The sequence below is a fragment of the Anser brachyrhynchus genome (assembly GCF_964034855.1).
Source record: "Anser brachyrhynchus genome assembly, chromosome: W".
Lineage (NCBI taxonomy): Eukaryota > Metazoa > Chordata > Aves > Anseriformes > Anatidae > Anser > Anser brachyrhynchus.
In genome coordinates this window covers 21484159-21495623 of record NC_137704.1, presented here as the reverse complement: position 1 = coordinate 21495623, position 11465 = coordinate 21484159, and positions in this window count along the sequence as shown.

The window sequence follows — 11465 nt, the reverse complement described above, 5'->3', positions numbered from 1 at the left end:
ACCCGTTCCAATGCCTGACTACTCTTTCTGAGAAGAAATTTCTCCAAATTTCCAACTTGAACCTCCCCTGGGGCAACTTGAGGCCATTCCCTCTTGTCCTATCACTAGTTACCTGGGAGAAGAGGCTGACCTCCAGCTCCCCACAGCTTCCTTTCAGGTAGTTGTAGAGAGCAATAAGGTTTCCCTCGAGCCTCCTCTTCTGCAGACTAAAGAACCCCAGTTCCCTCAGCCACTCCTCATAAGATTTGTGTTCCAGACCCTTCACCAGCTTCGTAGCCCTTCTCTGGACATGTTCCAGGGCCTCAATATCCTTCTTGTACTGAGGGGCCCAAAACTGAACACAGTACTCGAGGTGCGGCCTCACCAGAGCAGAGTACAGGGGGACGATCACCTCCCTGGTCCTGCTGGGTTACACTATTCCTGATACAAGCCAAGATGCCATGGGCCTTCTTGGCCACCTGGGCACACTGCTGGCTCATGTTCAGGCAAGCATCGACCAACACCCCCAGATCCTTTTCCTCTGCACAGCTTTTGAGCCACTCTGCCCCAACCAAGCCTGTAGCGCTGCATGGGGTGGTTTTGGCCAAAGTGCAGGACCTGGCACTTAGCCATGTTGAACCTCATCCCATTGGCCTCTGCCCATCGATCCAACCTGTCCAGGTCCCTCTGCAGGGCCTTCCTACCCTCTGGCAGATTGACATTTCCCCCCAGCTTGGTGTCATCTACAAACTTACTGAGGTTGCACTCAATTCCCTCATCCAATATCAATAAAGATATTAAAGAGGATGGGCCCCAACACCGACCCCTGTGGAACACCATTCGTGACCGGTCGCCAGCTGGATTTCACTCCGTTCACCACTAATCTGTGCGCCTGGATGTCCAGCCAGTTTTTAACCCAGCAAAGAGTGTACCTGTCCAAGCCATGAGCTGCCAGCTTCTCTGGGAGAATACTGTGGGAGACCATGTCAAAGGCCTTGCTGAAGTCTAGGTAGACCACATCAACAGCCTTTCCCTCATCCACTAGGCAGGTCAGTCGGTCATAGAAGGAGATGACGTTGGTCAGGCAGGACTTGCCTTTCATGAACCCATGCTGACTGGGCCCGATACCCGGGTTGTCCTGCATATGCTGCATGATTGCATTCAAGATGTCCTGTTCCATCACCTTCCCTGGCCCCGAGGTCAGGCTGACAGGCCTGTAGTTCCCTGGTTCTTCCTTACGACCCTTCTTATAGATGGGCATCACATTAGCAAGTCTCCAGTCATTCAGGACCTCTCCAGATGACCATGATTGCTGATAGATGATGGAAAATGGCCCAGAAGTCACATCTGCCAACTCCCTCAGCACCCTCATATGCTATTCCATATTCCATAGCATATGATGTCATACTTGACAATAAAATGAGAGGGAGTTGGGTGGGAGGGTTACCATTGCTCTATCTGGGCATCAGTCGGCTGGTGATGAGCAATTGTATTGTGCATCACTTTTTTTTTGTGTATTCTTTTACTATTATTACTACTACTACTACTATTTTTCCTTCCTTTTATTTCCTATTAAACTGTCTTTATTTCAACCCACAAGTTTTACTTTTTTCTGATTCTCTCCCCCATCCCACTATGGAGGACTGATCAAACACTGTGGTGCTTGTCTGTCTTACCTGTTAAACCACAATATGTGAATAGACTATCAAAAACAACGTATGCCCCCCCCCAGACAGAAAGGCTCACAAGGTGAGCTCTTTGTTTTGTCTGCCATTAGTCTATATGTGGCTTTTAAGCAAATAGTCCATATGCAGTTCAAAACCAACTACATCTTATTCTGTCTCTTCCTTAGGCAGTATTTAGGGAAGAAAAGGGAAGTGATTGTGCCCCTGTACTCGGCTCTGGTGAGGCCGCACCTTGAGTACTGTGTTCAGTTTTGGGCCCCTCGCTACAGGAAGGACATGGACGTGCTCGAGCGAGTCCAGAGAAGGGCGACCAAGCTGGTGAGGGGTCTGGAGAACAAGTCTTACGAGGAGCGGCTGAGGGAGCTGGGCTTGTTCAGCCTGGAGAAGAGGAGGCTCAGGGGCGACCTTATCGCTCTCTAGTTACCTTAAAGGAGGCTGTAGAGAGGTGGGGGTTGGTCTGTTCTCCTACGTGCCTGGTGACAGGACGAGGGGGAATGGGCGAAAGTTGCGACAGGGGATTTTTAGGTTGGATGTTAGGAAGTACTTCTTTACCGAAAGGGATATTAAGCATTGGAACGGGCTGCCCAGGGAGGTAGTGGAGTCACCATCCCTGGAGGTCTTTAAAAGACGTTTAGATGTAGAGCTTAGCGATATGGTTTAGTGGAGTACTTAGTGTTAGGTCAGAGGTTGGACTCGATGATCTTGAGATCTCTTCCAACCTAGAAATCTGTGATACTGTGATACTGTGAAAAGAAGAGGTGGTAATGATGTGTGAAGATGCCAGAGTCAGGGATGCTGTTATGGGTTAACTCCGTTAGGTAGCTAAGCACCACACAGACACTCACTTGCTCCCCACCAGTGGGATGGGGAAGAGAATTGAAAATATAAAAGTGAGAAAAAGGGCAAAATCCAAAACATAACACCAATATGAGGTACTATAAAGAAAACGAAAGAAAACGTAGGTCCACTACTAGATGGGGAGGGTCTCCTCACAGACAAGGACATAGGCAAAGCAGAGATGCTTAATGCCTTCTTTGCCTCTGTCTTGAACACTGATGATGGGCTTCGGGACCCTGGGTGCCCTGAGCTGGAGGACCATGACGGTGGGGATGACAAACTCCCAACCGACCCTGAACGTGTGCGGGATTTGCTGCTCCACCTGGATCCATACAAGTCCATGGGTCGGGATGGGATTCATCCCAGGGTGCTTAAAGAGCTAGCTGACATCATCATGGGACCTCTCTCAATTATTTTTCAACGATCTTGGGAATCTGGAGAGGTCCCAGTAGACTGGAAGCTGGCAAACGTTGTGCCAGTTTTCAAGAAGGGCAAGAAAGAAGACCCTAGCAATTACAGGCCTGTCAGTCTCACGTCAGTGCCTGGTAAAATTATGGACAGGATGATCCTTGAAGTTATTGAAGCGCACCTGGGGGACAATGCAGTCACTGGTCCCAGCCAACATGGGTTCATGAGGGGTAGGTCCTGCCAAACAAATTTGATTTCTTTTTATGATAAGATCACCCATCTAGTCGATCAAGGGAAACCAGCTGATGTGATCTTTTTGGATTTCAGTAAAGCTTTTGACATGGTTTCCCATAGGATCCTACTGGACAAAATGTCCATCATACAGCTAAACAAAACCATCATGCGATGGGTGAGCAATTGGCTGACAGGCAGGGCTCAAAGGGTTATGGTAAATGGGGCCACATCTGGCTGGCGGATGGTCACTAGTGGGGTCCCTCAAGGCTCCATTTTAGGGCCAGTCCTCTTCAATGTCTTTATAAATGATTTGGATGTAGGACTAGAAGGTGTTTTGAGCAAATTTGCCAACGACACCAAGCTTGGAGGAGTTGTAGACTCAGATGAGGGTGGAAAGGCCTTGCAGAGAGATCTGGACAGGTTGGAGAGCTGGGCGATCACCAACCACATGAAGTTTAACAAAAGCAAGTGCCGGGTCCTGCACCTGGGACGGGGCAACCCTGGCTGTACGTACAGACTGGGCAATGAGACGCTGGAGAGCAGCCCCGCAGAGAGGGATCTGGGGGTTTTGGTTGACAGCAAGCTGAACATGAGCCAGCAGTGTGCCTTGGCGGCTAGGAGGGACAACTGTATCCTGGGATGCATCAAACACAGCATTGGTAGTCGGTCGAGGGAAGTGATTGTCCCTCTCTACTCTGTGCTGGTGCGGCCTCACCTCGAGTTCTGCGTGCAGTTCTGGGCACCACAGTACAAAAAGGACATTAAACTGTTGGAGAGTGTCCAGAGGAGGGCGAAGAAGATGGTGAAGGGCCTAGAGGGGAAGACATATGAGGAGCGGCTGAGGTCACTTGGCCTGTTCAGCCTGGAGAAGAGGAGGCTAAGGGGGGACCTCATCACAGTCTCCAACTTCCTCACGAGGGGGAGTGGAGAGGCAGGTGACCTATTCTCCATTATCACCAGTGACAGGACCCACGGGAACGGTGTGAAGCTGAGGCAGGGGAAGTTTAGGCTGGACATCAGGAAGAGGTTCTTCACTGAGAGGGTGGTCGCACACTGTAACAGGCTCCCCAGTGAAGTAGTCACTGCACCAAGCCTGTCTGAATTTAAGAAGCGTTTGGACTGTGCACTTAGTCACATGGTCTAAACTTTTGGGTAGACCTGTGTGGTGCCAGGAGTTGGACTTGATGATCCTTATGGTTCCCTTCCTACTTGGGATATTCTATGATTCTATGATTCTATGAAACTAAAGCTTTCATGTGCAGTGGGTCTTTTGCAGAGCCAGTTGGAAGCAGCTGTGACTGGCAGAGGGCAGTCCCTGACCTCCTCCCACAGAGGACATCCCTGTAGTTATTGTTCCCCTTGCCCCCACCTTGCCATTTATACACAATACAAATACACAAAGTTTATAGATGGTAAATGTTTAACAATACCATTCCTTGAGAATGCCAAATGTATGACCTGCAGCTTGGATCCTGCTCACTGATCAGTTTCATCCAGTCTCTGTGCTAGTTAGTGAATTTTCAGATTTGTCAGTAAATTAAAACATAATACTGACAGTTTTATCACTCTCATGCTATGTATACTCTGAATGGTATTAGCCTTTACAGGTACATTTTCAAAGCACTTAGTGTTCAGGAAAAAATGTCTGCTTTGTGCTGTAGCTGTATTTTAGAAGGTCTAAAAGTACAAAAAGTCAAGCACTGACTTAACAGGCAAAGAGCAGCAGCAAAATAAACTTCTGACTCTTAGAACAGGCCAAAGTGTGGCCATGAGGCTGTGCAATGCCTCCAAACAGACTGCAACTGAATGGTGTTGTTCTTGCTTAAAATGGATGTTTTTGAATAATTCACTCACTGATATACTATATTTTATATAATCCAAGATAAATATTCATTCAAATGAATATAGTATGTTTCCATAGGCATGTCAGTAACAAACTGAAAAAAAAACCAACAACAACAACAACATTATGAATACATAGTATTTCAAAAATTTAGTGGTAATATGGGAATAATTAAGGGTAAGAGCGTGTACACTGGAATATTACACTCAAATGAAAGAAATGGATTTTAAAATGTCATCAGTAAAAAAATTACTCTTTGATGAAACTGATAATCTCTGTACAACATTTAAATGATATGTCACAGAAAATTTATGCTTTCCAAAGCCAGTTCTCAAGAAAACTGCAGCACAACAGGTTCTGAGAAAATCTTTCAAGAATGTACAAGTAATAAAGGTAGGAAAAGAATTTTCACTGGTATTCAAGACTGGGATGACTGGATAAAAGCATGAGGCCACACTCAGAACAGTGAGTAACAAGATTTGTCAGGAAGGAAAGATTTGGGGATCTGGGACAAAGGGATCTGGGGGTTTTGGTTGACAGCAAGCTGAACATGAGCCAGCAGTGTGCCTTGGCGGCTAGGAGGGACAACTGTATCCTGGGATGCATCAAGTACGGCATTGCTAGTCGGTCGAGGGAAGTGATTGTCCCACTCTACTCTGCGCTGGTGCGGCCTCACCTCGAGTACTGTGTGCAGTTCTGGGCACCACAGTATTAAAGATATAAAACTGTTAGAGACTGTCCAAAAGGAGGGCTACAAAGATCGTGAAGGATCTGGAGGGGAAAATGTACGAGGAACAGCTGAAGTCACTTGGATTGTTCAGCCTGCAGAAGAGGAGACTGAGGGGAGACCTCATTGCGGTCTGCAACTTCCTCACAAAGGGGAGCAGAGGGGCAGGCGCTGATCTCTTCTCTGGTGATCAGTGATAGGACCCGAGGGAATGGCTTGAAGCTGCGACAGGGGAGGTTCAGGCTGGATATCAGGAAAAGGTTCTTCACTGAGAGGGTGGTTAGGCACTGGAACAGGCTCCCCAGGGAAGTGGTCACAGCACTGAGCCTGCCAGAGTTCAAGAAGCGTTTGGACAACACTCTCAGACACATAATCTGATTTTATTTTTGGGGGGGGAGGTCCTTTGGGGACCCAGGAGTTGGACTTGATGATCCTTGTGGGTCCCTTCCAACACAGATATTCTATGATTCTAACAATTTAATTGATCTTACAAGAAGCTCTCTTTCTGTGGAATCCTTGCTGAATTTAAAACTGCTCTCCCTAAAACAAAACTCATGAAGGAGGGCTGCAGTTACATTACCCTCTTCTGCAAGGAATTATTAGCACAGGTGTCCTTCTAGTTTCCACATACCTACCTATACACATGCTGTTGCCCTTGAAAGCACTTAGAAAAGACTGCATCATAAAGGGAATCTTATTAAGTACACAGCAGTAAATAGAAGCCCACAACGAACTACAAGATTATTTGAAATTACATATATGATACCAAAACATGGTAATGCAGAAATCAGTCATAAGAGAGTGACATTGAAGCTGTAACTTCTTAAAGAGAAAAACAACAGTGTACAGATGTGTTAGAGTCTTGTAAACTGAGGACTTAAACCTGATTCTGCTTTCATTGACACTGGCACAAATACAGCATAATTCCATTGATATTAGGGGTGTAACTAGAAGTAATTTTTGCCTTTAAAAGGCAAGATATGAAACTTTGTTTCTGCACATAAAAAGATGTTGGCTGAAAAGCTGTGAAAATGAGAGTATTAGGTTGTTTTAATGGCCTCAGGAGAAATTCACTTAACACTTTTGGGTAATACAAAACTGAAAAACTGAATGCTTAGATGCCTTCTGGGAACTCGAGAGACATGCAAGTGTCAATGTGCTATTATTTGTCGGCTCTTTTAATACTGAAAATAAAAATTAAAAGATATCTACACGTTACATTGCCTGGCAATATGTCACACAGTCTCTTGATCATGGAGGTACTTACATATGAGGTGAACCTAATGTATCCAAGTAAACCCACTGAATTTAGTAGAATTATTAATGACAAAGATAAACTTGGGTGTGAGAATTCATAGGCTTGGATAATAAGAAAAAAAAACAATCAATTTCAGAAAAGTGCAGATTAAATATATTTTAAGTAGCTATATAGTTGCAACTCTTACAAGATGTAAGGAATAGTCCAGCAATTCGTGCCACTAAGGGGTGTGAAGGGTTAACATTGAGGCCTGGGTTTAGGCGAGAAGAGAACAAAGGGATTTCTTCAGAGAAAAACTGCTGACTTTGCACGGACGTGCAGTAACTTCTGACAGCCGGCCAAGAGACCACTAGATAAGGAGGAAGAATATGAGCCTCCCTGTCCGAGCGGCCCCCGAGAAACTAACAGAGACTGATAAGCAGGTGCACCTGGGAGGACTTCGGATTCGGGAAACCAATTATAATAACCCTGCCTCTTCTAGAAGTAGTAATGAATATGTATTAGCCTAGGAGCATAAAAACCAGCCGCCTTACGTAACAGGTGTGCGTCCTGGTGGAGCAGAGACTCCCGGCGCACCCAGCGCTGTTTGCTTGCCTCTATTCATTTAATAAATTGTAAACTTTGATTGTAATCCTATTTGGGACCCAGTCATTTATAACATCGGGGGAGAGGGGCTGACTGATTATCAAAGTGGTAGAACGGAGAGTAACTTCTTTGGAGGTTCGGGCCTGAGCCCTGGGAATTCGGTAAGAAGGGGGAGAGCGAATTTATTTAGGCCTCAATACCTTTTTAAACCCCCATCTTGACGGATACACAGGAGTGATTCCTTGTTTTGTGTAGGCTTACTAACAAAGTGCATGAGAAAAATTAGCATTTGGCTTGAAATTCGGTCTTATTGAAATGTAAATTTTGTGGAAAAGGTGTTATTGTTTGTCTAGAAGACAGAAGGCTGAGTGCTTCAGGTGTTTTTCCGAAGTCCTGCGGATTTATGATTGGAATGGGGCTCATTAATAATCTGAAATAGTAAAGTTTGTATGTGGAAAGAAGAGTTTAATCCCAGAGAATTGGGACATTTGGGAAGAAGATTAGGAAAAGATAGTAAAAACCTGCAATAAAAAGGTTTGCGTGGAAATTGAAACAAGGGACAGTAACTAATATAAATAAATAAAAGGGAATGGGAAATCAAGGAAAAGGGGAAAATCCCAAAAAAAAGACGTCCTAAAAAAAAAAAAAAAAAGCCTCCTTGGGTGCATATTGGCACATTGGAAGGATATTGTTAGAAATGGGGGCACAGAAAGCAAGAGGACTTCCACTAAGTATTGCAATCAATGGTGGCCACTATATAAACTAAATGGCCACTTTATGGATCAATCGACTATAACAGTGTCTTGCAATTAATGTTGTTTTTGAGGAGAGAAGGAAAATAGGATGAAATGTTGTATAGTGATATGTTGTTTCAGCATGTTGGAGGGAAAAGGTTTGGAATTAAGTTGGCCCCTGACTGAGCCTTTGGTGTTGGCATTAGAAAAGTACGGGCTGGAGAAAGATAAAGGAAGCGTTAAAAGGATTGTTGAAGTTGTTAAAGTTTGTGTGGCATGTAGTATTTAACAGAGCTGTTTGAAGTTGAATGAGCAGGGAAAGAGGATGTAGGAATGTTAATAGTTCCGTCTCAACCCGAGGCTGAGATCTCTAAATCGCGGGTGTGAACCCTCTGGGGCAGGGGGACCGTGATGGGTCCGAGAGAGTTGTCGTGGAAACAGAAAAGCAGCTAACTCTTAAAACAACCTGAGTTCCTGTGTGAGCTCAGATTGCCAATGGGACTGCTCAGGGAACTTTCAACCATTGCATTCCCCTGACCGACCCCCTCACTGAGACCCTAATCACCCCGGAAATTATGTAAATACTAAAATCTGGTTAAATTGGCTATTGGGAATTGAGAATCTGTTCCAACAAGGTCCAAAAGAAACCCCTATGGAATTTATGGAATTTTTGAATTTCTGGACCAACTTTGAAATGCAATGAAAAAAAAAAAAAATGGACCTGGCTTAAAAAAAAAAAAAAAAGAGAGAGAGAGGCAACTGGCTAGCCTCTTTCCAGGGCAATCGGCCCCTGATATCAGAAAGAAATTGTCTTAGGCTGCAGGACAAACTTACAACAGTCAGGAATGATGGGGACCTGGGGCATCTACCCTAGCAGGTCCACTAGTTGAAATAAAGCTAGGAAACGAAGACAGAGGCTTGAATTTTTTGTTGGTTATGGGAGCTTCTTTCTCTGTGTTAATTAGGCTGTAAATGTAATAGGAGCAACATATTCAGTGTTAAATAGTTTAAAAGGACGATTAGGAACTAAGACAACTACAATAATTGGAGCCACAGGGAAAGAGGAGGAATGGTCATTCTTACAACCCCTTGATTTGCGTTTTGGGGGTAAGGAACTAACCCATGAATTTTAGTATGTACCAGAATGCCCGATGCCACTCTTGGGACGGGATCTATTAGCCAAATTAGATGCAACAATAACCTTTGAGGATGGAGAATTAATAATGAAGGTACCTGAGTCCAAAGTAGGCCAAATCCTAATGATCAAAGATAAACCCTTTGTTAATATTCCAAGAGAAGTAGAAAATGCAGTTATAGCAACAGTACGGGAAACAGATGTACCAGGGAAGTCGAAACTGGCACAACTGGTAAAGGTGGAATTAAAGGAAGGAGCCAAACCTGTTTGAATCAAACAATATCCGCTTAAGATAGAAGCTAGGCACAGGAATGGTGAAAATTATTGACAAATTTCTCAAATATCAGATTCTGGAAGAATGTAAATCGGAATACAATACTCCAATTTTTCCAGTAAAGAAGCCGAATGGCGAGTATAGATTTGTACAAGATCTTAGAGCAATAAATGAAATAACAAAGGATATTCACCCGGTAGTAGCTAATCCTTACACATTGTTAACATCTGTGAAAGGGAAATATAAATGGTTTACCGTGATAGATTTAAAGGATGCCTTCTTTTGCATACCTCTTGATAAAGATAGTAGAAAATTATTTGCCTTCAAATGGGAAAACGTATTGAAGTTTTTGGACCACATATGGTAACAACCGTTTTGGAACAAAGGGGGGGGGGCACTGGTTATCACCCAGCTGGATGATGAAATATCAGGCAATCCTAACTGAACAAGATGACATAACCTTGAAAACGACTAACCTGTTATATCCAGCAGTATTTCTAGGAACCGTTCCAGAAGAAGGACCGTTGGAACACAATTGTGTGGAAATAATCGAACATACGCCAGCCACAAAGATTTGAAGGATGTACCCCTTGAAAGGTATTCAGTGGGAATACCACACTCCGTGGCACCCACAAAGCTCAGGGAAAGTAGAAAGGATGAATCAAACAATAAAACAACAATTGGCTAAGTTAATGATCGAGACACAGCTGCCCTGGACGAAATGCTTACCATTGGCACTTTTAAACATAAGAACTAAACCACACAGTGAGACTGGTTATCATCATATGAAATGTTATATGGTATGCCTTATTCTCAAGGGATGCCCCTAGGGAACAATGTAGTTGAGGATCATAGTATCCAGAAATACATAATTACCATTGGAAGGAGATTACAGGAGATAAGAGAAATTGGGATGATGACTCAGACACCACCTTTAGGATTTGCTATTCATAAAATACAACCAGGAGACAAGGTCTTAATAAAAACCTGGAGAGAAGAATCATTGAACCCCCGATGGGAGGGACTGTACCTTGTTTTACTTACTACTGAAACAGCTGTGAGAACAGCAGAAAGGGGTTGGACCCACGCATCCAGAATAAAAGGACCAATAACTACCGAAGCCTGGAGGGTTGAGTCCACTCCTGGGGAACTGAAACTGAGACTAAAGAGGAACTGATATCCCAGCAATGAGGTTCTGCATGAATTAAGGGCACTGGATAAAGAGGACAAGGCTGAAGGGAGGAAAGGGAGAAGGCAAGACCGGGGTAGGACCCTCCACTGCGGCGTGTATGGTCTACCGAGGGAGGCAACCCCTATGGGTATTGACCACCGAGTGAGAGTGCCTCGACCGGACTTCTCCCACACCAAGATCAGTTTGTCCTGAGAAAAATAACATGAGAACCTTTTAAACCCATAATAAAATTGTGATTAGTTTTTCCAGGAGCTGGATCACCCTGAAGGGCTGAATGGTAACACAAGCTCTGAAAGCGGGCCCAACCCCATGATTGAAGGCGCTTCCCACACTCTCAAGATTGGACGGCGAAAAAGGCTTAAAATATGACAGGTTGCCAAAGAGAACTGAATTGTGACTGTAAGTGGAAACCCAACGTGGGAGCTTGGAAGCGTGCATATATGAGTACAAACGGGGCAGACATTGTAACAGGACCACTCGGTAACAAGGACACTCTGTATTATCACGCCCCAAAGGGTAAAGATGGATGGGATGGTCATTTTCCAAACGGGACGTGGGCCCTAAAGAGACATTA